At 59.1% G+C, this 27,057-nt stretch overlaps 1 long non-coding RNA gene and 1 pseudogene across 1 annotated transcript; both read left to right on the top strand.

The window, feature by feature from the left end:
• The first annotated feature begins 5,611 nt into the window (after nucleotides 1–5,611).
• LOC132517575 (uncharacterized) lies at nucleotides 5,612–8,155 on the top strand. Its single transcript, XR_009539769.1, has 3 exons — nucleotides 5,612–5,679; nucleotides 7,511–7,669; nucleotides 8,095–8,155. It is a non-coding gene; the product is annotated as an uncharacterized LOC132517575 (long non-coding RNA).
• An 11,811-nt stretch (nucleotides 8,156–19,966) lies between these two features.
• Nucleotides 19,967–25,164, top strand: LOC132518476 (uncharacterized; annotated as a pseudogene).
• The last annotated feature ends 1,893 nt before the right edge of the window (nucleotides 25,165–27,057 follow it).

Raw genomic sequence — 27,057 nt, 5'->3', positions numbered from 1 at the left:
GTAGATATTTATGTCGCCTTTGCTATATAAATGTAGCAGTACTGGGCGCTGGGCTCAGCTTTTCATGCATTTACCCAAAGCATCCTCAAAACGGCCCTCAGAGGTGCATATTACTTCCGTTTGTCAGTTTGGGAGACTGAGGCCCGTAGGGCACCGCTAGTGAGAGGCAGAGGAGGGATTCCTAGTGGCCCCAAGATGTCTGGCTGCCAAATGGTTCTTGTCCCGGAGGCATCGATGCAACAGAGAGATAAAACATTTTAATACAATGTAATTCCTTCGGTGAGCTACATCGTGTTCCGGGCACAATTGTTTCTGAATCACAAGAACCCCCAGGGGTTGTCAGTCTCCACTTTGCAAATTCGGGCCAGCAGTGGGGCCGCTACCAGGCAGGCCCCGCCCGCAGGTCCGCTTGCGGGACTTTGGACAGGGGCGAAGCAAAAGGACCACAGAGGACCACAGGTTGCCAGCCTGCCTGCAGAGTCTCGGGCATCTGAACTCAGGCCCTTGTGGCGGTCAGCGCCCAAGCGCACAGACACGCGAGGGCTGCCCCGTTAACGCGGGGTGCGGGTTCGCCCACCCTCGGGCCTCGAAATGGGTTGCCGTCAAATCCCTGCTTCGGCTCTGATTGCGTCAAGATGCTGCCCGCTCCGCATTTCTTCACCCACAAACAGGGCCCCCAGTCCTTCCCTCCAGGGGCTGCGCAGAGTTGGGTGCCCGCCCCCTCGGGTGCCCCTAGGCGCAGTCTCAGGGGAGACCGCCCCCCACCTGGGTCTGGGGCCCTCCAAGGACAGTCTGGGAGGAGACTTCAAATTTCCTGTCCCCTCCCATTTCACTGAGGGCAATATCGAGCCCCAAAGGATGAATCCCCTGGCGTAACCCTAACGTGGATTAGGGCCCCCAGGGGTGCTGAGCTTGAGTGAATCCCAAAACGACCCTCCTTGGAGGCGGCCTGAGGCAGCGCAGCCCTTGAAGCCCCACCCCCGAGATCCCCACCTAGAGACAGCCTCCAGAGACCCGCCCCTCAGAAGCCACAGACTCAGGCCCCGCCCCCAAGACCCGCCCCCTCAAAGCCCACCCATAAATTGCACGTCCCTAGGCCCCTCCCTCTAAAGCCCGCCCAGATAGACTACCGTGTAGCCCGCCCCCAACTCAACCTAGGCCCCTCCCTCTAAAGCCCGCCCAGATAGACTACGTGTAGCCCGCCCCCAAAACTCAACCTCCATAAACCCCGCCCCCTAAGCCGGTTCTCAAAGAGCCCAGCTCCTTTAAGACCCGCTCCGGGGCCCCGCCCTCAGGGCCCCCCCACTGCAGACTTCCCATCTAGTTTTGGCTCTGGGAGCGCCCAAGGCTCCAGAACCCCGCCGTCCAGGATCTCTAAAGTCCGCCTGCCTAGACCCCCAGGGACCGCGTCCCTACGGAGTCCCCAAGGCCGTTCCCTGGAGCTCAAGCCCGCTAAGGTCCGCCCTTGCACGACCTTCCCCCAAACCGGACCCCCTCGGAGCCCGCCCGCCGCAAGACCCGCGCCCCTTGAAATTCCCCACCTCATGGAGTCCCTTCCCCAGAGCCCGTCCTCTCGCCCACCCTGGGCCGGGGTCCAGTCACGTTCCCACCCCTGTCTGGAGCTCCGGGGGGGGCGCCCTCTCCCATGGCCCATCCACCCGGCCTGCAGGGCCCCATTCAGGCACAGGGTATCCAGGACCTTCTCAGGGAGCATGTGGGGGGTGTCTTGCTTTGCAGATGGTGGTCCTAACAAGCAGAATATGGAGAGAGGAGGGGTAATAATAATAATGCTTTATATGCATCACCCTATTATTAGAATACCCATTTTATCGACGAGGAAGATGAGGCTCTGAGAGTTTGGAACAGAACTCTCTCGGCAGTTCCTAAAAAGCCTTTGTTCTTAACGACCACGAGGCTAGAATGCGGGGTCATCAGGCACGAGGCACTCTGGCCACACTGCGCAGGGTGGGGGGCTCCCCATGACACCGCTGCTCCTTCTATGCCTCCTCACAGGTTTCCCGGAGGGCTGTGACCTTGACCTTCCTAGGAGGTAAGTTCCAGTGAAGGTGGGGCTAGGGCAAGAGGGTGGGGCTTCGGGCCAAGGGGAGGGGTGGGAGGCGGGCAGTGCCCAGACTCATCCTATGGGGGAGGGGCTGTCTGGGCACAACCTGGGGTCTGTCTCCCTTCGTCATGGTAAGTGTTGGCCTCCCGCCCTCAGTGTCTGTCTGGGTCCTCCTGTCTGGGTCTGACCGTGTCCCTCACAGGCGGGGATTTGTCTGGGTCCCCAGCCCTGCTGTGTGCGCTGTCTCTGGCTGTCTGGGGTCGCCTGTGTGTGTCTGCTCCTTTACACCTGATCTCCCCTCTTTGTCTGTCCACCTGTAGGACAGACATGTCGGGGGCTGCCCTTTGGTGAAAGGCGTCCTCTGGTCTGTCTGCATCTCACTGTCTGCACCTGGGGCCCTTAAGCAGGGCGCTGACTGTTCCTCCCACCAAGTGTCCTGAGGCCTTCTTGGGGGCTGACTGGGCCTCCAGTCTGACTTTGAAGCCCAGCAGGGTAGGAGGCAGGGAGCTGTCTCCTCCCACCCCCAACCCCGGGCCCTGGAGCAAAGCAGGGGTGCCCTTCAAGGCCTGCTTCTTCCTCATCCTTATTCCTGGGACCCTACACCCCAGCTGGGAGGGTCTGTCTGGGCAGGGGGCTGAGAATGACTGGGGTGGCGGGCAGCCTGGCAGAAGCCATGCTGACCCTGAGCCTATCCCCACCCCGACCCCCATCCTGAGCTCCGGGAAGGCAGGGCAGCTGGCACAGGGTCTGGGGGTCAGGGTCGGAGGTGAGAGGTCTCAGTGGAGCCAGATGGGCAGGCAATGGATGGAGGCAGCTCTGCTGTCAAGTTGAAGAACAAGGTGGCGGGGCCGGGGGGGTGGGGGGCAGCATGAGGTCAGAGATGCAGGGCTTCCAGGGGGTGTCTAGTGGCTTGTGTGTCCCTGCGTGTGTCCCAGTGTGCATCTGTCCTTGTGTCTGCGCCCTCATGTGTGTGCATAGGACCTGGGGGGGGCACATGGGGAGGAGGTGCTCAGGGCCTGGCAGACAAAGAGCCCATTAGGGAACATGCAGTAGCAGTGTATGTAGGGGTCCTCCTGTGGGGTCCTGTTGATGGCCCGGGCTGTCTAGACTGGCGGGCAGGGGCCCCTCATTTCCATGATACCTGCATGGCCTCTCAGGTTCCCACCCCGCCCTCCCCGGGCCGTCTGCCCAGCTTCCCCTCCGCTGCCAGCTGCTCAGGCTTTTGACTCCGTGTCCTCAGACAAGGGGCTTGTCTGTCCCGCCCAGACCTGGGGGCGGCCAGTCGGCCAGGAGCCTGAGTTTCCTTCTGAAGACCACCAGACGTCGAGCCAGGGCTGGGGGAGGCGAGAATGCTCCCCTGGGTTGGAGTTGGGGGCTGTGGAGGGACCTGGGGCAGGTTGATGAGAAATTCAGACACTTCTACTGAGGCTTGTGGGCTCCGTCTGCAAAAACGCAGGCAGCAGCTGCCTATGGGCCTGTTACTGGGGGGCTGTGATGGGCTTGGGGGTCTGGGCTATTTTAGGGGGTCTGTGGGTGTCTGTAAGTCCAGGCGGGTGTGTGCCACAGTGAGCAGCTGTCTCTGTGCCAATTGTGCGTGTGCATGTCGGCACTCCTGTGGGCTGCTGTTTGTGTATGGATGGATGTCAGTGTGACTCCGGTTGTGTGTCAGGCTAACCGTGGGTAATTGCAAGTCGATGTGTGAGCCAGTGTACGTGGGTGTCTGGCGTCTGTCGGTGTCACTGGGGGTGACTGTGGTTTGTGTCATCCGATTATGGTGCCCCCTGACCCTCCTCACTAAAACTTCAGCTCCAGGAGGGTAAGGATCTTCATCTCTTCTACCCCCAGTGCTAGAACAGTGCCTGGTACATAACAGAGGCTCAGTAAGCAAGTGCTGGATTTGTGGGCTGCCAGGTGACTGTGGATTTCTGCATGTTCCTATGTCCTTTTCCTGTATGTCATTTTCACTGCACATGTTTTATTGTGTCTGTCTGTGGGTCAGTGATATTGTAGGTGTCCAAGGGTATAATCAAGTGTCAGGGTGGGTGACTATGGGTGTAGGTACTGTTGGAGTGTTATATCTGTTTGTGGGTGACAGAGTTGTAATGGGTGTCTAGGAGGGTCAGTTTAACTGTATGTATGTAGGTCAAGAATACTATAACCCGATGTCAGGATGTCAAGCATCTGTGCAGGCCTTGTACCATCTGTGTGTATGTGTCTCAGGTTGCCTGGGTGACTGTGGGTGTGTCCTTGCCCGGGCGGGCACATGGACATCTAGGAGTGCATGTCCAAGTTCTTGTGAATAATGGTGTCTATATGTACCTCTGTTGGGGCATTTACCTATCTGTGGTTGTCACAATTACTCTGGATGACAGCCCATGGGTGCCCATGGGACGGTGAGCCTAGGAGTATCTGTGGGTGCAGTGAAAACTATGTGTGTGTCAGCGTTATATGCAAGGATGTGTCTACCACGGTCGGTGGCAGCTTCATTTCTCTGTGTGGCACTGTTTTCACGGGTGTCAGTCCTGGATGTCCGCGTCATTGTGGGTGATGTGTGTGCCCACGTGGCAGTGTTATGATGGGTGACTGTGTGTGTGCATGTGTGCATCAGCGTTCTTGCAGGTGATGGGAGTAATAATGGGGATGAGGTACGTCGGAGTATAGGGTGTGGATTTGGGGATCCAGCGATTTGGGAATATCTAATTCACCAGCGATTTGGGAATATCTAATTGTGACTCTGTAAATGTATCTGTGAGCCGTCCAGGGAGGTGGAGAATCGGTGGGAAAGGAAATGGGGGGAACTTAAATGTAGTGGGGTGGGGGGGCACTTCTCAGGTCCCATCAGCCAATGAGGGGTCTTCTCCGTCCCCTCCTCCCTTCCCCCCCACCTCATGCCCTCCAGGGCGAGGGCCCTGTGAAAGGCGCCCTGTCGCTTTAAAAGGGCTCCCCAGCAGTGGGATTCCGGGCCATTTTTCCTTTTTATGGCCACTTTTGGAGGGCGTGATCCTGTTAGCAAACCTTCGCCCCAGTAAATACCCTGCAGCCTCCGCCGGTAATGACAAGCCGGCGGGGAGCCCACTGAGGGCTCCGGGGCTCCGGCAGGCGGCGCCGCTGCAGCCCCGGGCCCGCGGCCGCAGCGAGGCCCGAGCGAGGCCCCCGCCGGGATCGGTCTCGGCAGGGCCCGCACAGGCCTGCGCGGCCGTGAACTTGGCCGGGAGCGCCTTCCCGAATGCGCGCGCCAGCCGGGAGCCTCTCCCGGTCCCGGATATCCGAGGCCCCCACCCGCTCGGCGCCCCCAAGAACAAAGCTCGCCGCCGCCCTGTCCCAGGGCTCCCGCGGTCAGGTGTCAGGCGGCCTGGGCACCACTGCCCCTACGACCCTCGTCATGCCTCCCCGCCCCGCAGGGGCATCTCGGCCTGCCCTCCCCGCGGCGGCCCCCGCTCACTCGGGACTTGTGTGTCTGTCCCCTGTGGAGGGGTCTGGTCCTCCCGGGGCCCCTTCTCCGGGAAGGCGAGACACAGAGATGCCGCCGGGGCCTCCCCGCCCCCCTTCCCCAGCCGCCGCAACAATGGAGGGCCGGGCTGCAGAGGCCGGGTCGCCAGCCCCCCGTCCGAGAGCAGGTGCGCGAGGGGGCTGCGGCCGGGTCCCGCCGCCGCCCCGCCCGGCCGCGCCCCCTCCCCGTGGGCGGCCCCCGCGCCGCTCGCGCCCCCAGCCCGCCCGGCGCCCGCGCTCACCTTGTTTGGGGCCGCCTCCGCGTTTCCCCTCTCCTGTCCAAAACCCTCCCGGAAAAGCCCCCCGAGCCGAGGCGCCTGCACGGGAAATTGCATTTTGGCGGCTCCGGGGCTGGGCGGGGGCTCCCCAGGCCACGGGCAGGGGGAGGGGGCCGCGGTGCTCCGGCGCCGGCTCGAACCCGCGGCCGCCGCCTCCCGCCCACCCGCCTGTCTGTCTCGGTGACGTGCCCGCGCTCCCCGCCGCCGCCGCCGCCCCCTCCCTCCTCCCCGCGCCGTGCCGGGCGGTGGGTCCAGCCGCGGCCGTGTGCGCCCCGAGGCCTCCCGCCAGGCGCACCGGGACACAAGAGGGGATGCCCATGGGCTCCAGGACGCAGCTCCCAGGCTCCGCGCAGGGGACACGGGGGCGCGAACGGGCACACGCAGGAACCCAGATGCACGCAGACCTGAAAGGCGCAGGGGGAGCAAACGCGCACAAAGGCACACGGACCACAAACACAGGGAAGGGTGTGCAAGGGGCTTCCAGACACAACCCCACCGGAGGAAACTGTAGGACATGCAGGAGCACCCGCCACACAAGGATGTCCATGAAACCCAGCTACACGCATAGGGACACCCAGGGTCACACAGACACATGCAAGATACAGACACACACCACCTCCAAGGGACAGGAGGAATGTCCTCAGAACTGAAATAGAGTACATAGAGGATCCCGGGGCGCACACGGAAAATACTGGTACACAAATACACAGACTCACAGGAATGGCCCCAGAACACACACATGCATGCACACAGGCCCAGGGGCATACACAAGGTACACAGACACACAGGTGTACACATAAAACCAACACAGCTCCCCATTCATCGGGTGCACAGCCATGGGAACACCCTTACACACAGCATGGATATATACACAGACACAACACACGGATATATACACAGAACAGAAACCCACAGAGACCATACACAGTCTCAGGGGCACACGCAGACACACAAAGGTCACAGGCACACAACTATATGCACAATCACTCACGTACAAAGGGTAGAGGCACACTGGAATCCATAGAACCAACACGCACACCCACAAAACCCCCGGGCAGGTCCCCAGGGCCACAGGGGTCAGCAAGGACACACAAAATACAGGGACACTTGGGCATATGTGTGTCTGGGACCATCTGGTGTAGGCACACACACAGGCTAGGTATACAGGTCACATACAGGAAGCGGACTCAAAAGTTGAACATGGGGTGGGGCTCTTCTGGCTTCCTGGAATTGCTCACATGGAGCCCCCATCTTCACACACACGCACACACACCACGTACATGGGCACACACACTGGCTGAGGATTCCTCCAGGGATCTGCACACAGGTCCCCCCCGCAAATACTCCCTAACAATACACTCAATCCCTGCCTGTCGTGGCCACCTCGACTGGTGGAAAGAGGTCACCTCAGGGCAGACTGTGGTACCAGCTGGACCTTCCATTGGCTGGGACTCAGCTGACAGATTTCTCATTCAGTTGATTTATTTCTCCCCCACTCCAGTCTGAAAAGGGGTAAAGGAAAGCTTCGAGCCCCCCACCCCCAAGCCCAGGCCTTAACCTTTGTGGGCCGGGGCCCTGCTCCACCTGGCCATGCCCCTCCCCTTTGGGCCCCCTCACCACAGTCCTGTCTCACTTCTCCTTGACAAGTCTCCCTTTCCCATACCCTCCCCCCTTTCTTCAGGTTTCAACCCAGAAAGCCAAGCTCCAGCTGGTCCAGGAGGGTGGATGTCCCCAGGACCCACCAGAGGCTATTGGGGTTCAGCCCTACTCTATACCTGACTTCCCCGCAAATGGGGGATAATTCCCTGGAAGAGAGGGCCACGCAAGGAAGAGGATGAGAGTAAGTAGTAACTGGGCCTCCGTGGGTGGGGACAGCTTTGTTGATGTCTCTTACGTAGCCTCCCCCTTCGAACTGAAAAGGAGGGGGTTGTTTTGGAATATACAACATTTATTCATTCAGTCCCAACCATCTCAGACTCTTCCTAGCAAGCCAATGAAGTGAATATTGTAATTTTTACATATGGGCAACTGAGGCCCAGAAAGGGACTGCCTCTTGCCTAGGGAGGCACAGCCTGTAGGTTGCAGAGAAGGCCTTGGGAATTTCCCCAAGGCCTTTCCTCATCTGCTTTCAGGATGGGCTTAAAGAAGCTCTCCCGCCAGCTTTCTGGCCTGCCGAGCTTCCCTCAGCTGCCAGCAGGGGGAAGCAGACTCCAGAGCCCTCCCACTGTGGGGGCAGGCTGGCTCTCAATTCCCTCTTCCTCCCAGCCCTCCCCACATCCCAGCAGCTGAAGACTCTGCCCGGACCCCGCAGGCTGGAATCTCCAACTGTCAAGATGCAGGGGCTCCAGAAGAAAGGAGCTTTTCTTAAATAAAGCCCCTAGAACTGACATCCCGACCAAGGCCTCACTCGCACGTGGTCCCTCTCTTTTTTTTTTTAAACATCTTTATTGGAGTATAATTGCTTTACAATGGTGTGTTAGTTTCTGCTGTATAACAAAGTGCATCAGCTCTACAGTATACATACATCCCCATATCTCCTCCCTCTTGCGTCTCCCTCCCACCCTCCCTATCCCACCCCTCTAGGTGGACACAAAGCACAGAACCGATCTCCCTGTGCTATGCGGCTGCTTCCCACTAGCTAGCTATTTTACGTTTAGTAGTGTATATATGTCCGTGTCACTCTAAGCTCTAGCTCTACTCCTTCTTGCTGCAACACAGGCTGGCAGGCAGCCTCTGCATTCCTGAACTGGGTCAGACCAGGAGAGAGGATTCCTGGATCCCGGCCCAGTGTTTAGTCCCACCCCTACCCCAAAGTCCTCTGAATAGCCCCTGGAGCCCAGCACAGGATGGGAGGGTCAGTGGGGGAAGCCCCAGTGCCCAAGCCGCCTGGTTCCTTCTGGCGTGGGAACTGCCCTCCCCACCCCACCCCAGCCCCCAGTTCCTGGGGCCCCTGCCAGTGCTGACTCATAGGGGACCCACGGCTGTGACTCAGCAGTGGCCCTTCCTGAACCTCTCCCTGAGAGATTTCTCACCCTATGTCCCTCCTGTCCCCTTGAGGGTCTCCTCAGGGACCCAGATGTAGGCTTGGTGGGTGTGTAAACCAAAAGGCCCTTCTCAGCTCCATCAGTCCCTGAGCCCCAGTCCCCAAGGACCCCCAAGGCTGTGGCTCTGGGTGGATAGGCCTGGCTCTGGGGGTCTAGGGCAGGGCCCGTGTGTGCCCAGATGTGTGCCCCAGGCAAGGCCCAGGCTGTGAGCATGCCTTCCTCTGCACTCCACTGGAGTCTGGGCGGAGGGTGCTCCAGGTCCCTATGAGGCCTGAGCTGGGAGCTCGTTTACCAGCTCCTCCAACAATTTTCCCCCTATCCGGAAATGGCAGCTCCATTCTTCTAGCTACTCGGGCCAAAACATTTCTTAACAAATGCAATCCATTAACAAATTCAGTTACTGTCCCTTCTAAAGGCACCTAGAATCTTACCCTCTCCAGAGCCCCCATGCAGGTCCAGCCCCCATCATCTCTCCCCTGGACCTATGCAGTTGCCACCTCCTTGCTCTCCCTGTCCCAACCTCCCACAGTCTGTTCCACCGCAGCCCAAGGGCACCTGTGAACACCTTAGTCCCTCTTCTGCTCAGAACCCTCCATGGCTCCCATTTCATTCATACCAAAAGCCCAAGTCCACTCTGCGGCCCCGCACACTCTATCCTGTCCCCTCCCTCCCTCACCTCCTCTGCTCTATCCCTTATTCCCTCTACTCCAACCACATGGGCCTCCTCACTGTTCCTCAAACACACCAGGTATTGTCCGGCCTCAGGACCTTTGCACAGGCTGTTCCCTCTGCCAAGAACTCTCTTCCCCCAGATACCCAACCACGTGGCTGCCTCCCTCACCTCCTTCAGGTCTCTGCTTAAATATCATCTCCTCAGTGAGACCTTGCCTGACCCCCCCCCATTTAAAATCACACCCCCTTGCTTTATCCTGCTCTATTTTTTCTTTTCCATTGGCCTATCACCTTTGAACACACTATATGTTTTACTGCATATTCTTGTTTCTTGTCTGACTCCTTTAGTCACATGTCAGCTCCCTCAGGGCAGGAAGCTTTGACTTGATCACTGTTGGAGCACTGAGAGCAGAGTCTCAGACTGTTGTGCGGACGTATTGATAATTACCATGTTCCTGGCATGTTGGGGAACAAAAAGGACATAGCACCCTCCTGCCACTGTCGGGTGGGGCAGATAGTCACATAGCTAGCTGATTGCAATGAAGAGTTTTCAGTGCTGAAAGCCAGAAGCACAAGGGAGTATAGGGGAGGCATGGGGCCAGCCTGGAGGATGAGGTGCAATCAGGGAAGGCTTCTGGAGGAGGTGAGTTGAGGCAGGGCCTTGACAGCCAGTGAAGAGTTTGGATATAAGTATAGGGCTGGAAGGTTTGGAGGGTTTTAATTTTTAGTTAGGTTTATTGAGGTATCATTTACATAGAGTAAAATTCAGCCCTTATACTATTCTATGAGTTTTGACAAATGCATAGAGCTGTGTAACCACTGCCTGAATCACAGTATAGCAGATATAATAGGAGTATGAGGTCATGAGCACCAGGCCGTGCACACAGCAATGGGGACACGGGTAGAAGCAGAGGGGAGACCAGTGTGGCTGGCTATCCATTGGCCTGGATTAGGACAGAGGCCTGGGGGACAGGTGGGAATGGGAAGCTTCAGGAAATGGGGCGGACAGGTCTCAGAGGTGGACCAAGTGTGGAGGTTGAGGAGGAAGGGTGGGCAGGTTGAGTCAGAGGCACCTGTGGGCCCCCCGGGAGGAGATATTCAGAGAGGGAGGTCATCAATACGTGGTTATAACCAAAGCTATGCCTAGGTCGGAGAGCATTTGAGAGGCATTTCACAAAGACTGAGGAGGAGGAGGATGGGAAGGAGGGAGGAAAAGGGCAACCAGGAGAATGTAGTGTCCTGTGGCCAAGGGGGAAGTAGGCAAAGGTGACAAATTCTTTTTTTTTTTTGGTCATGTGGTGTGGCATGCAGGATCTTAGTTCCCCCACCAGGGATCAAACCCATGCCCCCTGCGGTGGAAGCATGGAGTCCTAACCACTGGACAGCCAGGGAGTTCTCAAAAGATGACAGAGTCTATATAGAGGTCGAGGACAGTGATGACTGGGAAAATTGGCCTGACTCAGCAACTTGGTGTCAGTGGTGTGATCAGGCAGCCCCTTGAGAAGGAAGGAAGGGAAGGAAACAGAGGCGGTGAGCCCAGCGCGGCAGTCTCCAACACAAGTACTGTATACTGTAAGCCACAAACGCAATTACATATGTGTAATTAAAAAAATGTTTAGTAGCCCCTTTGCAAAAAAGTAAAAAGAAACAGGTGAAATGAATATTGATAATATATTCGATTTAACCTGATATACCCAAAATAGCATCGTTTCAACATGTAATCAAGATTTAAAAAACCCTCTCAATCAGATATTTCATATTCTTTAAAAAAGCTTGAGGGACTTCCCTGGTGGCGCAGTGGTTAAGACTCCGTGCTCCCAGTGCAGGGGACCCAGGTTCCATCCCTGGTCAGGGAACTAGATCCCACATGCATGCTGCAACCAATACTTTGTGTGCCACAACTAAGGAGCCCTCGAGCCACAACTAAGGAGCCTGCCTGCTGCAACTAAGACTCGGTGCAACCAAATAAATCAATCAATAAACAAATATTTAAAAAACCCCAAAACTTTATATTTACAACACATCTCAATTTGGGATAGCCACATTTCAGGTGCCCAGTAGACAAGTGACAAGTGGCAATGTCACTGGTAAAGCACAGATCTAGACAGGGCCCAGTTTTGCCCTTGTATGACTCACCTCATTCATATTTCCTTAATCCCCACCCTATCGGATCCTCTCTTTATTAGTTGATTTCCCCCACAAACACGTGTACACAAATGTTCATAGCAGCATTATTCATGTTAGCCAAAAAGTGAAAAATACCCAAATGTCCATTAACTGATGAATGGATTTAAAAAAATGTGGCGTATCCATACCACATATGATTTGGCAATCAAAAGGAATGAAGTTGTGATACATGCCACAACATGAATTCATCTTGAAAAGTGAATGAAGCCAGTCACAAGTCACATTATATGAGTCCATTAATATAGAGAGACAGAAAGTAGTTTGGGGGCACCAGGGGCTGGGGGAGGGGAGGGACTTGGGGAGTGACCACCTGTGGGTGCTGGGTTTCTTTTGGGGGACAGTGACAATGTTCTAAAATCGATTGTGGCAATGGTTACACAACTCTGTGAATACACTAAAAACACTGAATTATTTAAATAGGTCGATTGTACGGTATGGGAATTTTATCTCAATAAAGCTGTTATAAAAAATATTTAACCTTAATTACTGAGTGTTTCTGTGCTCCCTTAAATTTTGCCTTCCAATGGAGTGCCACTCTCTTCTCAACCTAGTCCAGGCCCTGCTATTCTTCCCAAACACCACGCTTAAGAGGGACAGATAAGGTGGAGAAAAGGCCCCAGGGCAGGACCAAGGAGGGGAGGCCAGGGCAGAGATGTACCCCCAGCGCCCTTGTTTCCTACCGGAAGTCATGGGCTTCCCTGAGTGGCAGGCTCTCCGAGGTGGGAAGAATGATGCCTCCAGAGCCCGATTCCAAGGGCCCCGGCCTACCGGCGCAACCAGACAGCCTGACTCAGTTTGCCCGCTGTATGCGTGTGACCTTCCGCTGTCCCCCTAGTGACTCAGGCTGCTTGGAAGCCCCCTCCCTGGGGATGCTTGGCTGCCCACGATGAGTTTTCACAGACATTGTGAAAGTGGGCTGGCGCCTCCCGGGCCCAGGCCGGGGTCCTGTGGGCAGCCCACCAGGGCCTTGTCCCCACAGCCCGTCTCCCCCAGAGGGCCTGGGTCTGGGGGAGGGAGGTGGGGAGCTCTTCTCAAAGGGCCTTTGTGGGAGCGGCTGGGACGCTTGAGGGGGGGCTGCCGGGGGACCACGCCCTGCGTGACTCACTCTTCATTGCTGGGCAGTGACTCACGCCTAGGCCCCCCCCCTCCTGCCCACTTGCAGCAGGTGCTGCCAGCGCCAGTTTCGGGATGGGGGCCCCCCGAAGCCATGTTCATGCCACCTTACACCGGGCCTGTGATCTGCACTCATTTCCAGGGGTGCTCGCTCTGCCCTGCCCTCCTAGCCCTGCAGGGCTCAGACCACGGAGAAAACTTCCCACAATCCCTCTTGTTCTTGGTGGGATGGGGCGGGGGGCACAGCCCTGGTACTGAGATGTGCCAGCTATTATCTCACGAATGATTCGTGGAATCCCCAAACCACCGGAGTGGTAGGGCGTTTTTGCTACCTCCTTTAACAGATGAGGAAACTGAGGCTTGGTGAGATTATGAAGTTTGCCCAAAGACCCAAGAAGCAGATCAAACCCAGAGCTGGGGCATATCAAAGTGATGCCCGAGTGTATATAGGTAATGATCCCAGCTGCCTTGTGCACCAGTAATGGGTTACTGCAGCCTGTAATGTTGCGTCCATTTTACTGATGAGCAAACTGAGGCAATGAGCGCCTAAGCCACACCCGAGAGTGAGAGGCTGGGACGGGATTCGAACCGGTATCTGCAGCCGGGGCTTGTTCCGACGCTTCGCAACCGGCCTTGAGCACCCACTTGGGGGCTGGGGCGCCCCAGCCGCCGGGCCCCTCCAGCCGCCGGGGCCAGCCGGGACCCGGCCGCCCGCCAGGCTGCCGGGCGCCGCGCCTGCCTGCATCACGCCGCTGTGAGTCACCGAGCGCGCCGGCCCCGCCCCCCGCGCCAACAAACAGCGCGTTGCCTGGCAACCGCCGCAGGTTCCCCGCCCGGGCCGCGCTCGAGGACTGGGGTTCGAGCCTCCAGCCAGGTGGAAGCTGTGAGCGGCTCCGCGAGCCGGTGGCTTTATTCAGATTAGGAACTTAGATCAGGCCTGCACTCCTGGTTAGCACGGAGATGAGGGCAAAAGACACAGCAGTGGTTCAACGGCAGGGGAGGTGGGGGTGGCGCGGGGTTGGAGTTGAGGGGGGTGGAGAACAGAGGGTCCCTAGGCCAGACCTGCCCCTGGTTCTCAGAAGGCCGGTGCCAGGGTCAGGGAATGGCACGGGAGACTCGCTGTGGGGTGAGACGTGCCCTGAGGAGCTGGGCTAGAGCTGTGGTCAAGAAGGCATTGTCCTAGAGGGATCTGGGGAGCCGACCGGGGAGTGGGGATCGGGAGGGCTGTGGTGGGAGCTTTCGGCTTTTGACCATCCCCCCACCCTCAAAGGAGCTAACACAACGAGCACGTTCTATGTTCCAAGCTCTGTTCTACACACGTGTGTACCTATGGACATTAATGTTCACAACAGCTCTGTGACATTCCACTGGTATTATTCCCATTTGACACATGGGGAAACCGAGTCACAGAGAAGCAAAATCCTTTGCTAGAAGAGCATCAAGCTTGAAACCAGGCAAGGTGACTTGGGCTCCTTTGCTCCTGTCAGTGGGTGCATGCCCCCTCTTGGGGGCCGTCCTATCTGTGGGAGTCTCCAGCGTGGTTATGAGTGACAAGTCCACTCGGAGCTTGGGTGGGACATGTAAGGCTGTAGTAGGGGCTGGGTGGGCTCCTTGGGGACTGTTGACACAAGGCTGTGTCCTCCAGAGGCTGTGCCAGGCCCCCTCCCAGGCTGCCAGGCTATTTGAGGGCAGGGAGGGAGTTCCCCAAGGGCCAGCATCACTTCACTCTAGGCTCCCCAGGACCCATACACCACGGAGCTGCCCACGGGACCCCTAAGGGGGCTTCATGAGGGGTTTCGCAGGGCCCCAGACCCCGTGGGGTAGGGAAAAGAGTAGGCACCAACACTGGAGCAGGGTGGGCATGGACATGCCCCAACCCCACCCCTGGGTACCTTTGCGTCATTTAAGAGACGTTCATTTACTTAAATGATTGATTAAATTACCCATATGTTTGAGTGAGGAGACAGAAGCGTACAGAGTCTCTGGAGAGTGTAAAGTCAGAAGGTCATGGTGGGAGGTGAGAAAGGCTTCCTGGAGGAGGTGATGGCCTAGGACCTGAAGGATGCTCACAAGTTGGCAGGTGGGTATGAAAGGCAGGTTGGAGAGAAGGTGGGGACCTGACAAGCAGGGTCTTGTAGGTGGCAAGGGGGACCATGGTGGAACTTTTCGCAGCGGATGGTAGAAGGGAGATGTGACTGGATTTAATTGGCTCTCTCTGGAGAATGGATGGAAGGAGTAAGGCTGGAAGCAAGGAGACCAGGGAGACCTGACTGTTGGAGTGTTTTCAGGCCAGAGATGATGGTGGCTCAGAAATACAGTTGCCAGATTTAGCAAATAAAAATACAGGAGACCTAGTTAAATTTGATATTTAGATATAGAGCAAGTAAAAACATTTTTTTTGGTAAAATATATCCCAACTATTGCATGGGACATACTGATACTAAATGATTCATTGTTTATCTGAAAATCAGTTTTAACTCGGTGTCATGCATTTTATCTGGCAAGAGTACTTGAGGGTCTCAGGGAACCCTGGGGATGGGGAAACGATAATATAACAACGATGGAGCAAATGCACTTTGAAGTGTGTACTACTATCATCCCCATTATGCAGATAAGTAAACTGAGGCCCAGAGAGTTTTTTTTTTTTTTGTAACATGTCTCTACAGTTAGTAAGTTGGTGACTCCCGATTGGAACCTAGGCATGTTGATTACAGTTCACCAGCCGATTAGAGCTGGCATCCCCCTTCCTCTCCGGGAGTGGGGTGGGGAATGGAACTTAGGCGCCAGGGTTTCCTCGGTTTCTGGTGACCCAGGTAAGGGCCTTCTTAATGCAATAGACTCCTCAGCCCCCTCTTGCAGCCTGGGATCTGTGCCACCTCCTTTGCGCCTCTCCTCTCAGGATACTGAGGCAGTGGGAGGGACGGGAGTCGGCCTCAGGGGGGCTCCTCTCCCCGGCTGAGGCTCGGCCTCGGCCTCCTCCAAGCCGGGAGGATCCGCCGTCTGCGCCCGCCGGCAGGGGGAGGGGGAGGGTTATTTTTACCTCCCTCCAGGCAGCCGGGGCGACAGGAAGCGAGCGCGCAGCCCGCCAGATGTGGGGAGCCAGACAGCTGGGAGCAGCCACAGCTGGACCGGCGGCCGGCTGGGGGCGGGGGGAGGCAGGGTGTGCAGAGGGCGGATCCCAGGCTCAGGTCCCCCCTTTGTTCCCGGCCGCCCCAGCCTCCCCTCTGAGGTCCCCCTCTCACTCCCATCCCCGCTTGCTCATCTCAGGGGTGACCTCGCTGTCCCCCATCTTTGCGCTAGTGTCCCCGGTGCTCATGGGCTCTCGGGAATCGGGCGGAGAGGGGACCCTGCTTCTAGCCCCGGGGACCCCCTGGTCCCAGCAGAGTGAGGAGTGGAAGGGGGAGACAGCCCCTCGCCGGCCCTGCCTGCCACCGCCATTGTTTACCCGTCGGCTGCCTCCTAGGAAACTTAACCCGCCCGCGGTAATTTTATTTGGGAACTTCGGCCAGTTGCCATAGCAACCCCCAGTGACGTCAGAGGGGCTGGGGCCCGAAATCCCCGGGAAAGGGGGGATGGGTTTAGGGGGGGAGACCCCCCAGGAGGGACCCTCATTAACCCTGCGGCTGCCGGGCCCCAGTCAGAGGGGAGATGGCAGCCAGATGCGACACCTCTTGGGCGCCCCCATTCTGGCCCGGTGCCAAGTTAGGGTGGCCGGCCAGGCCTTGATGTCATCCAGTGCTGGGTGGGTGGTGAGTCAGTCCTCGGGTGGGGACTGGGCCAGGCCTGGGGGGCTCTTCCTATCTGACTCACCCCTCCCCCAGCACCCTGATGGACCTTGCCCTAGGGATTTCAGGCACCTGGCTGGGGGTCCCCATAGATCCCTGGGGTCTCTCTGCCGCTCTGAACTGTAGGTGGGTAGGCAAGGGCTTTTCTGGTTCTCTCAACACCAGTTTGGTGGGGTCGAATGAAAGGGTTAGTGTCAGTGAACTGGGGCCACCACACAATGTCCTTCCCCGGATGTGGGGAGTGGCTGGTGTCCTAGTGAGGGGGCAGGTGGTGGGATCCCAGCTCAGTCCATAACACAGCCTGTCACCAGGGTGACGGGAGGCAGGGGCCCTGACTGGCAAGGAGGAGCAGAGCACCAGCCTGGGGCTGGGCTGGGAGGAGCCAACCCTAACCACAGTGACGTGGGACTTCCTCGTCAGGGCCTGTTTGATGTCTCTGTGTGCAGCGTTGCCATGGGGCCAGGCAGGCGGCCCTGCGTATGAGCCGGGGTGGCCTACAGGGTGACTGAGTCTGTCAGGGTCCTTTGACCCAGCTCCCCCAACCCAGGTGTGCATGACTGCGTAACCCTGGCGTACCTATGTGAACATGCTTATCCAGCTTTGACCCCGCCTCAGGCCCTGGACCAGGAAGGACATGGTGCAGCTCATCTCTGAATCTCATAACAACTGCAAAAGGCCCATTTTCAGGCTCATTTTACAGATAAACTGAGGCTCAGAGAGGTGTGATTACTTGGCCAAAGACATCCAGCTAGAAGCTGGGGAGCAAAAATTGGAAACTTAAGTTTTTCCACTCTGCTTCCCGCCCCCCACCATCACACTGGTCTCCTCACTGTTTCTCAAATATTCCAGGAACTTCCTGCCTCAGGGCCTTTGCACTGGCTGTTCCCTCTCTACCTGAAACTCTCTTCCTCCAGATGTCTGCATGGCTTCTCCCTTGCCTCCTATAAATCTTTGTTCAAATGTCACCTCCTCCTCAGGGTAGCCTTTCCTGACCTGGCCCCCACCACCTCCCTCCTCATCTCCTTTGCCCCCTTCTATTCTCTCCCTAACACATACCATACCACCCAACACACCATGTGTCTTTATACCTGTCTATTTATTGTGTATTTCCCCATAGATGTGGACTCCATGAGGGCAGGGTTTTTTTTCTGGCTTGTTCTCTGCTGTGTTCCCAGTGCCCAGAACAGCACCTGGCACACAGCAGGCACTCAAGAATGTTTGAAGAATGAACAAATGGGCGTGTGTGTATGCCCTGTGCCACTTGACCGCTTGGCCTGGTCTCACCCTGGCCCTGTCCTCTCACCCCTCCCCGTCATTACAAAGGATCAGTTGGCCACATTGGAGAGCTCCGATCCCTGTTGGCTGCTGTCCCTGGGTAAATTGGCCGGCTCAGGACCAGGGTGTGTGTGTGTGTGTAGGGGGGCAAATGTCAGGAATCCAGATGGAGGGCTGAGGGCACCGGGAGGACCCTCCAAACTTGGGCTGAGGGAGGCTGAGCTGTGGGGGTCCAAGCCACTTGCAGGGAAACGGCAGAATGGCTTACATGGGCTCAGGGCCTTTGGCACGGGTATCCCTGGAGGCCATCGTGGAGGAGGCATTTCCCCTAAATGTGTGCCCGACTGGACTAATAAGGAGAGGAGGATGGTTCTGGATGGGAGAACTTGCCCTGCGGTGTAAAGGTAGTGTTCTGGAGGGGTGGCGTGGAGGGGGTGCCCCACTGTAATGTAGTTGCTGTATGCTTCTAGAATGATGTGTGTGTGTGTGTGTGTGTGTGTGTGTGTGTGTGTGTGTGTGTGTGTCCACAGGAAGACTCTGGACCCTGGGAACTCCATTCCCCTGTTTGTAGCTGCTCAGGAAGCCATGTGGCGAGTGCCCCACCCCCTCTGGGCCCCACCCTGAGTCGGGGAATTCTGTGCCACCCCAAATCTCCCCCTGGGGCCCCACAGGCGGCTCTGCCCCCTCCTGCCCCAACCTGCCAGATCCTGCAGCCTGGGCCAGCCTGCCCCTTGGGCCCCAGAGAGAAGAAAGACCCAGGAGCCCCCAGGGCTGGGCCCCATGGGATAGTAGCTAGGTGTGGCTTCTGCCCCTCTCTCCGCAATCCCACCAAGATCCGAAGTAGGAGCCTGTTGAGCTGTACTGAGGAAATGAGGGACTCTGGAGGAATTCTGGGGTGCAAAGTGACCCAGAGGCACCCAACCAGCTCCTCCAGTCTTCTGCCTGGGTCTGCTGCTGGGTCGCCCCCTCCCCACCCCAGCTTTAGTCTTATTGCCTGGGAAGTGGGGTGGTGAAGGATCTGACCCCCAGCCCTAATTATATGACTTTGGAAATGTTGGAGCGGGGTAGGGTGGGAGAAAAACCGTCTCCCATAGCAATGCTCACACAGGTCTGGGAAGGGTCCTCTGGCTGCATAACCTTGCTGTGGCATCGTGGTGGTGGTGGTGGTGGTGGTGGTCTGGAGGCCATTGGCCCCAGTCCCATCTTGGAGAGGGCAAAGTGGCATCCAGGCATGCCCAAGGAGGCTGGCTTGGCATCAGAGGGCACCCCACCCCCCCTTTGCTGAGTTTTGTTCCCGGCCCCCCACCTGGGCACAGGGCCAGGCCCCAAGGCAGGGCCCCGTCCTGGGGAACAATGCCTCCGTGTTCCTCCTCCCAGTGGAGGGGAGGTCGGTGGAGGATGAGGTGGGACAGACACGCATGCAGGGAAGGAGGGAGGGATCCAGGGAGGGCCTCTCTCCCAGGGATACTCCAGGAGCTGGGGAGTTTCCCAGAGGCCCTGGGTGTGTGCCGGGAAGCCTGAGGGGGGAGGGGACCTAGACCAGGGACCACCTGGACTGGAGTCAGAAAGTCTTCAATGGCAGCAGGAGAGGGTTGGGTGGGATAAAAGGAGGGACTTCCTGAGGCTAAAGAACGCACTGTGGAACTGGAAAGAGTGGGGATTCGTGTTTGGCAGAATCCCAGAATACCCAGGCCCATGCCCTCCCAGGGAAGGGAGGGGTCCGCGGTGGCAGTGTGACACCCATGCCCCCTCCATCTCCCCTCCCCTTGTCTGCGGCCTCCTGGGTTTCTCTCCCTGCCTAGGGCAGGACCTAGGCCAAGAGGAGTTTCGGAGGTGCGATGTGAATTAGGACCCCTGCTCCCGCCCTATCCCAGCAGGAAGAGCCTTCGCTGAAAAACTGGGGCTAGACCCCGAGTCCAGGACCCAGAGGGAGGAGTTGGGCTGAGTATGGGGCCCAGGAAGAGTTGGGACAAGGGAGGAGAAAGTTGGGGCTGAGTTGGGGACGGGACAGAGTTGGGGGACCGGAGAAAGAAAGTGGGGGCGGACCGGCTCCGGGGGCACATGACGGCGGCGCCCGCCCCGCCCCGCGCCCGCCCCCTGCCCGGCCGCGGGGGAGGAGACGGGGAGGTTTTAAAAGCGATTCGACCCCGCGGCGGGCCGGCCAGTGAGTGGGATGGAGCGCGGTCGGCGACCGCCCCCGGCTCGTTTCGGCCCCGCCGCCCGCCCGCCTGTGTCTCCGCCGGCCGGGCCGGGGCGGCGGCCGGAGCCCCGAGTGCCGGCTCCCCTCCCCCGTGGGTGAGTCGGGGAGGGAACCGGGAGGGAGGCGGCGGCGCCGTGGTGGCGGCGGCAACTTTTCCGCGCCGGACTCTGGGGCTGAGTGGGGGTGCGCCCGGCGGGTCCGCCGGCCCTTGGCGAGGGGGAGGGCGCCGCCCCGCGCCCCGCCGCCGGTGGCTGGGGGAGGACCGCGGGGCCCGTGTATCTGGTGGTGGCGGCGACGGAGTCCCGGGGCGCCCCCTACAGAGCGGGGGAAGGGCGGCCCACCTCTACCCCGTCCCCTGGGACCCGCCGCGGCCCCCCCCCCAACCACTCCCCCCCCAGGAGACTCCTGCGAGTGTGGTGGGGAGGACGGGTCCCAACGCGACCGGCGCAGGTCGAGGTGGGCAGGAGTTGGTCGCAGGGTGGGAGGGTATGTGCCTCGCTTGGGGTGGAGGGAATGGCCTCTGGGGGTGCATGTCTGGGCTTTGTAGGTCGGGGTCTCCCAGAGTTCTGTGGATGCGGGTGGGAGACAGTGGTTCAAGTTTTTGACATGTCAGCCAGTGAGTGAGGGGAAGGCCTTCCACAGAGGAGAGGGCTGGGGCCCAGCGGTACAGCCTGGGCTTAGGAGGACTTGGGGGACCCTCTTCTCCCTTCCCACTCCTTCTGGCCCAGTGGAGAAGGGCTCATTCATAGGAAGGGGGCCAGGTTTGGGAGATTCCTGGAGGGCTGACTCCCCAGCCCTGTGTAGCTTGGGGTCCCCGTGCCCTCGGGAGGCAGGAAGAGGGTGAAAGGACCCAGACTGAACTCTGACCCCTTCATCCTAGCCCCAGACTGACCTCTGACCCCAGCACCGGACTTGACTGCTACCAAAGCCCCCAGCCGTATGCTGACTGTCCTATGCAACCCAGCCAGGCCCAGACCCAGTGAGTGGCCTCTTGAATGCCTTGGAGGTGCAGTTGGCTCCCTGTCACCTGTCCCCTCTGCCCCAGCCCCAACCAGCTGCCTGTCCATGGCTGGTGGTATATGAGGGTGAGGCTGGGATGTGTGGGACCCTTGGCAGGAGGGGTGTCCTCTGGCAGCCCTGCCCATGCCAGCCCGAGCTGGAGGGCAGTACCCAACAGGTGCCCGGGCTCAGAGGCGAGGTGATGTAGGACACACCCTGTCCGCTCGCCCACGCACCCTGCCCGGGCCAGCCGGTGCGCATGTGTTCACATGCCACCGTCCTGGGAAGGCATGGGCCCTAGGGCCTGGTGCCAGCTCTGTCCTAGCGTCCAGGGGGCACCCACTGCCCTCTGTCCTTGCAGGATGTCCGCTGGGAGCTCCCTCAAGACCCCAACGGGCAAGTCTTGTCTGTGGGCCTGGAGGGGGCCCTAAAATAGCTGCTAGCCTGGCTCGGGGCTGGCATGCGGAGCACATGCGTGACAGGGCGTGTCCAGGGGGGTCGGGCCTGTCTGTGCTGGCCCAGCCTCTGAGTCTCGCAGACCCTTGCTCACTGGAAAGAAACAGCAGAGGCGGATGCTCCAGGGGTCCTCCCCGGGACCCCCCTACCAACCCCTGCCTGTTGTAAGTGGAGGCCAGATGTTCTGTGCAGGCCGCAGCTGCGGGGCAAACCCCTGACCCATTTGCAGTCACAGGGTCACTGGCCCCATGGGTGCAGTGGGATGACCTGTTCTCTGGGGGCCCAGGTGATGCTTTGATATACCGTAAGGCATTTTTCAGAGTTTGCCCTTCACTTTGGGAGGCTGGGTGGGGGAGTCTGTTCGAAGTGAAGGACACCGCAAGGAACCCTGGGCGGTCTGAAGAAAACTCCTTCCGGCCCCTCTCTGGGCTGGCTGGCTGGCCCTTTCCCACTTTGGATACACTTTATGCCAGGATCAGGCCTGGCTTTTCCTTAGACTTCCCGCATGACCTTGGGCCTGGTTCTGAATCCTCTGGGCCTCAGTTTCTCCATCTGTATATGGGAAGCATTGGGAAAAACGAGTGGAGGGAAGTGTGTGCTTCCCTTCCCTGTCCTGGGCCCTCACTTTCAGATCACTTGGAGGGCACTCTGGCCACCTTCCCTCCTGCCATTGGGTGTCCTGTGTGAACACGGAGGTGCGCCTGGGGAAAGGCCGGTCCCCCGGGAAGGACGTACTCGGAAGCCAGTGGGTGTGGGTGTGTGAGAATCCTTGGGCAGAGAAGGACACCGCCATGCTGGGCACAGCTGAGTCATGCTGCAGCGGCGCCTTGCCCCAGGGTGCTGGAGCTGGCGTCGCCCTGGGTGTGGTCACTGAGCTGTGGCCCTGGGCAGAGCAGGCCTGGGTGGTCTGGGATGGGGTCCTGGATGGTGAGGGGCCAGGGAACTGACTTCTGAGATGCTAAAGCCCCTTGGCCTCCCTCTGGCCTTGGTCAGGCGTCATCGTCCAGGATCATGGTCACCCACACCCTGAGAATACCTTGGGGAGCCAAGGAATCCTGACCTTTGGGCCTGGGAATTGTCGGGGTGCTATAGGAGGGGGACAGGGTCTGGAAGCCAACAACTGCCTTTAAGGCCATTGGCCCCCAAAAGGCAGGCCAGGAGGCCAGGACGAGGGTAAGGCCAAGACAGACCTGGCAGTAGGGTGTACCCCTCAGTAAAGGGCCCAAAGTGTGGCTATCAGGGGTCCCCTGGGAATTCTGTGACTGGTCCGAGGGGGAGTAAAGTTGAAGGCAGGGGTTGGAGCGTGGCGTGGCTGGGCACCATGGGGGCTGGGATGTGACTTGCACGGTTCCCCTATTTATAACAAGTGATTCAGTCCTCACTTACTCACCCCTTCCTGAGCCTGCCCCCCTCCCCCGAGCCCTGGGTGGGCAGCGGGGCCCACCCACTTACCAGTGCCCTGCCTCCCTCCAGCCGGGCGCCAACCTCTGAGGGCTGCCCATCGGGCCGGTTGTTATGGTGGCCACGTTGGGCCGGGGGTGAGGGGTGGGGGGCGGGTGGTCAGGCGGCACTTGGCTGGGCAGCCCAGGTTAGCGGCTGGCTCGGGGCCTGGCCTCGGGAGCCTCTGCGGAGAGTCTGGGCCCATTAGGCAAAGCGTTAGTGACAGGCTGGGAGGGCGGGCAGCAGCAGCGGGCAGGGCGGGGCCTGCAGCCCTTGGTATTTTCCGATCCCAGCTGCTCTGAGAGGGTGGAAAGTATTTGGGGACCAGGCTTGGGGGCGGTGGTGGTGGCGCCCCCGGCGGAAGCTGCCCCTGATTCATTCTTGGAGCATGGGGTTGGCGGGGGGGGCAGGCATTACAGAGTATGTCTCACGAGTCCACGCCCTGTCTGCAGAGCGTACTCAGACATACATCCATACATCCATCCATCCATCGGTGTGGCCTGGGGCCTGCTGTGCTCCCTGGGCCCAGGGCCCTTCCTCCCCACAATGCCTCCAGCTGCCAGGAGCTTGGCCCTCCTTGGACACCATCTCCCCAGAGCCTGAGAGACACGCCTATGGTAACGGGGGCCCTGCTTCTGGGCACCTGCATGACGGTGCCCCCTCCACTCGAGAACCAGGCCTTTTGCGCCTGCGGGGATGGGGAGTGGCCTTGGCCCCGGCCCGGGGCTCTGTGCAGGGGAAACCCCACAGGAAACGGGCCTGGCCAAATGGCCGCCCTTCCCGTTCTCGTCCCTGGGACACGAATGTGCTGTCTCACTTCCGGAGGCGGCCCAGGGAGGCTGGCCGCCCTGCGGGGCCTTGTCTGCTCCCGGTTGGTGCCCCTAAACCTTGAGGGAACAGGGCTGGGCTAGGGCCCGACGGTAAAGCGGGTGGCCGGTGTGTATGTATGTGTGTATGGAGGAGGCACAGAGCAGGACACCTCACTCCACCTGTGTCTCCCAGTGGTGGCCACCACCTACCAGATCTGGACGCTGGGGTCCTACCCGTGTGCAGCGTCTTCCGTGCCATCATCCTTCCTGTTTATGCCTGGTGAATGGTGACAGAGTAGCCCCATCCTAATTACACACAGCACTCGCGGGATCCTTACCATGACATTATCCCTGCTTTGCCGATGGGGAGACGGAGGCCCAGAGAGACTGAGTGACTTGAGAGTCACCCAGCTGGGAAGCTGCAGAGCCAGGGTTCATATGCAGCTGGACTGGCTCCAGAGTTGGATCTCCTAGCCGCAGGGCTCTCATCACACGGGAGGTCTCTGTTTACTGAACACAGGGCTGGCTTCATGGGCATGTGACCTGTGCCATTCACAGGGTCACCCGCCACTGAGAAGGACCTGGAGCTTGGGTTCATGCTCTGCTGTCGTCTTGAAATTCTTAATTTGTGAACAGGGGGCCCCAAGTCTTCATTTTGCACTGAGTCCCACAAATTCTATAGGTGGTCTTGGTGCCAGGTACTTGCTAGGCAGCACTCTTGGTGAAACCTCACCATGCTATGTGGTAGAGACTCTTGGCTCCATTTTACAGATGGGGAGACTGAGGCTTGAAGGGCATTTGGGAAACTGCCAAGCTGGAATTTGCACCTCGAGCCTGGGTCCGGTGCTCTGGGGGCGCGCATGCCTCGGGGGAGACCTGGGCGCCCGCTGCCAGCATCCGCTCACCCTGGTGGGGTGCGGGCTGAGGCCTGACCACCAAGGAGACAGGGCCACGCGGGGTGGCCCTGGTGGTTTCCTCCTGCCCTTCAGGCTTCTAGGAAGTGGCGCCAGCTGGGGTGAGATCACTTCCTCACCCTCCTGCCCGCCACCCCCTCAGCTTCCTCTCCCCGTGGCCCCAGTTAGCCTGCCCAGGGCTCAGTGGTGAGGAAAGGGAGGGGGGACCTGGCTCTGGGAGCTCCTGCAGGCTCCTTGGCTGAAAGTGACCCTCTGGGTGTCTATACCTCTCTGGGCCCGGGAGGCATGGCTGGGGCTGGGGTATCCAGCCTGGTGGTCTAGCGCGCGTTAGTGGCTGCTGCAAGTGGGGAGAAAGGGCTTCCCTGCAAGACCTCAAAGGATGGCAGCAAGTGGGGACCTGGAGGGCAGATGTCCTCAAATCTCATTACCTCCTTTTGTCTCTCCTAGGTGCCCGCTGCTGGCCCTGCCCGGTGCCCCCCCACCCCTGTGCCATGGCCGGCTGGGGTTCCTGGGGATGGGATTTGCTGCCTGTCACAAATCACATTGCCAGGGATTTCCAACCGACCCTGAGCCCTGCCTCTGGGGCCACCGCTGTCACTGCTTCCGCTGAGGACGCTGACCCAGGGATGGGGATGGGGTGGCAGAGAGGCCTCCGCCGCCTGCGTCTGGCCTGGGGAGCAGGGCTTAGCTGCTTGTGAGCAGGTCCACAGCAAGTCGTGTTCACAGTGGCTAAGTTCCGCCCCCCGGGGCCCCGCCTCCTCTGGCCCTGCCACCTCTCCCCTCCGCCTGCCTGTCCGACCTCCGGGCCTCCCTGGGCTCTGCCTCCCGTGCCTACTGAGCTGAAACACAGTTGATTTGTGCAGACTGGCTCAGTTCAGCAGGAACAGGAGTCAAGCCCCCTTGGAGTCTTCGGCCCCCGCCTGCCTTGGGTGGGCCATTCGCCTCCTGTGAGAAGAGATGAGGACCCTGCCCTGGACCTGTGTCTGGAGGCGGAACCTGGGGACGAGTGGAGCCTGGGATGGGATGGGTCAACCCCGCTGTCTGCTGCAGGCCCCCTCCTCCAGTTCTGCACTTGGGGACCCTCACACAGCCCCATCTCAGGCTGGGCTGTGTTCCCAGGGAGGATGGGTAGGCAGGCGGGTGGCCAGCCTTTCCATGAAAAAAGGAAGCCAGCTGTGTCCCCGCCTGGCCGACCCTCGGCCCCTCCTCTCCCAAGCTTGGTTGGGGGATGGCTGGCTCGCATCTTCCCAGCAGTGAGTTACCCAAGAGGAAGCTGCCTTGGGCCCCCAGACCGTTAAATGCCAACTCCAGGCTTCCGGAACCAGGCTGGCCTGACCTGAACCTGCCTGGCCCCTTCTCCCTGGGCCTGCGGCTTCCTAACTTGGGGGGGAGGAGCCATGACACCCTCCTGGCACGTGGGGCAGGGAATGAGGTCCCTGTGGGCCCAAAGGACACAAACAGGCCCGCTCAGTCCTTGGGTGGTCCCAGGGCATGGATGCATTGAGACTTTGTCCATCATCAGATGGAATGGGGCTCTTTTGGGGGTGAGACTGGGGAGGCAGTGTGAAGCCCCCCCCGAGTTGTCTCAGTGTACCCCTGTCCCACTGGGGCAGACAGCAGCTTGGGAAAGTCTATGCTGTGTGTCGAGCCTGTTGTCCAATTAAATAAAAGCTGCCCCCTGCCTCATTCCTGAAGGTCTGGTGGTTCGTGATTTATTCTGGCCTCCAACCCTGGAGCTTCTGGCTTTTTGACTGGGGAGGGTTGATTGGTCTGAATTTACTGTCCTGGCATCCTGGGCTCCTGACTTCACAGGATCCCCATCCGCCTGCTCTGAGGAAGGTGATAATTTAGTCACATGGGCGGAAAGGGTGCCCTTGTCATGGAAAGGTGACCTTGAGGAGTGTCCTAGGGATGGGTGTTGGGCTGGAGGGACTGACTTTCAGGGGTGGTGTGGTGACAGGGAGGACTGTTCTTGGAGGGACTTAGATGGGATCGTGATGAGGCATGCCCCACATCCAGGGCTGGGCGTGGGAGAGAACGGGACCCAATCTAAGCTGGTGGCTGGGGGTGACCCTAAGGGAAACACTGGACATTTGGGGATAACTGGGACCTGAAGGTTTTGATCTAGTGACACTTGGGGATGATTTAGACATAAGGGACAACTGGGGCTGGGGGTAAGATTTGGGGTGTGTGGTATCTGAGAAGGCTGGTGGGGAACTTGGGCTTGAGGTGTGTATGTGGGCCCAAGGGGGACATCTGGCTGTGACTGGGACCTGAGTCACGCCCTAGGTCTGTGGGGAACATCTGTAGATGACTTTGAGAGGTGAGGGGCAC

This window comes from Lagenorhynchus albirostris, chromosome 3, assembly GCF_949774975.1.
Source record: "Lagenorhynchus albirostris chromosome 3, mLagAlb1.1, whole genome shotgun sequence".
NCBI lineage: Eukaryota > Metazoa > Chordata > Mammalia > Artiodactyla > Delphinidae > Lagenorhynchus > Lagenorhynchus albirostris.
This window is presented reverse-complemented; position numbering and strand designations above follow the sequence as displayed.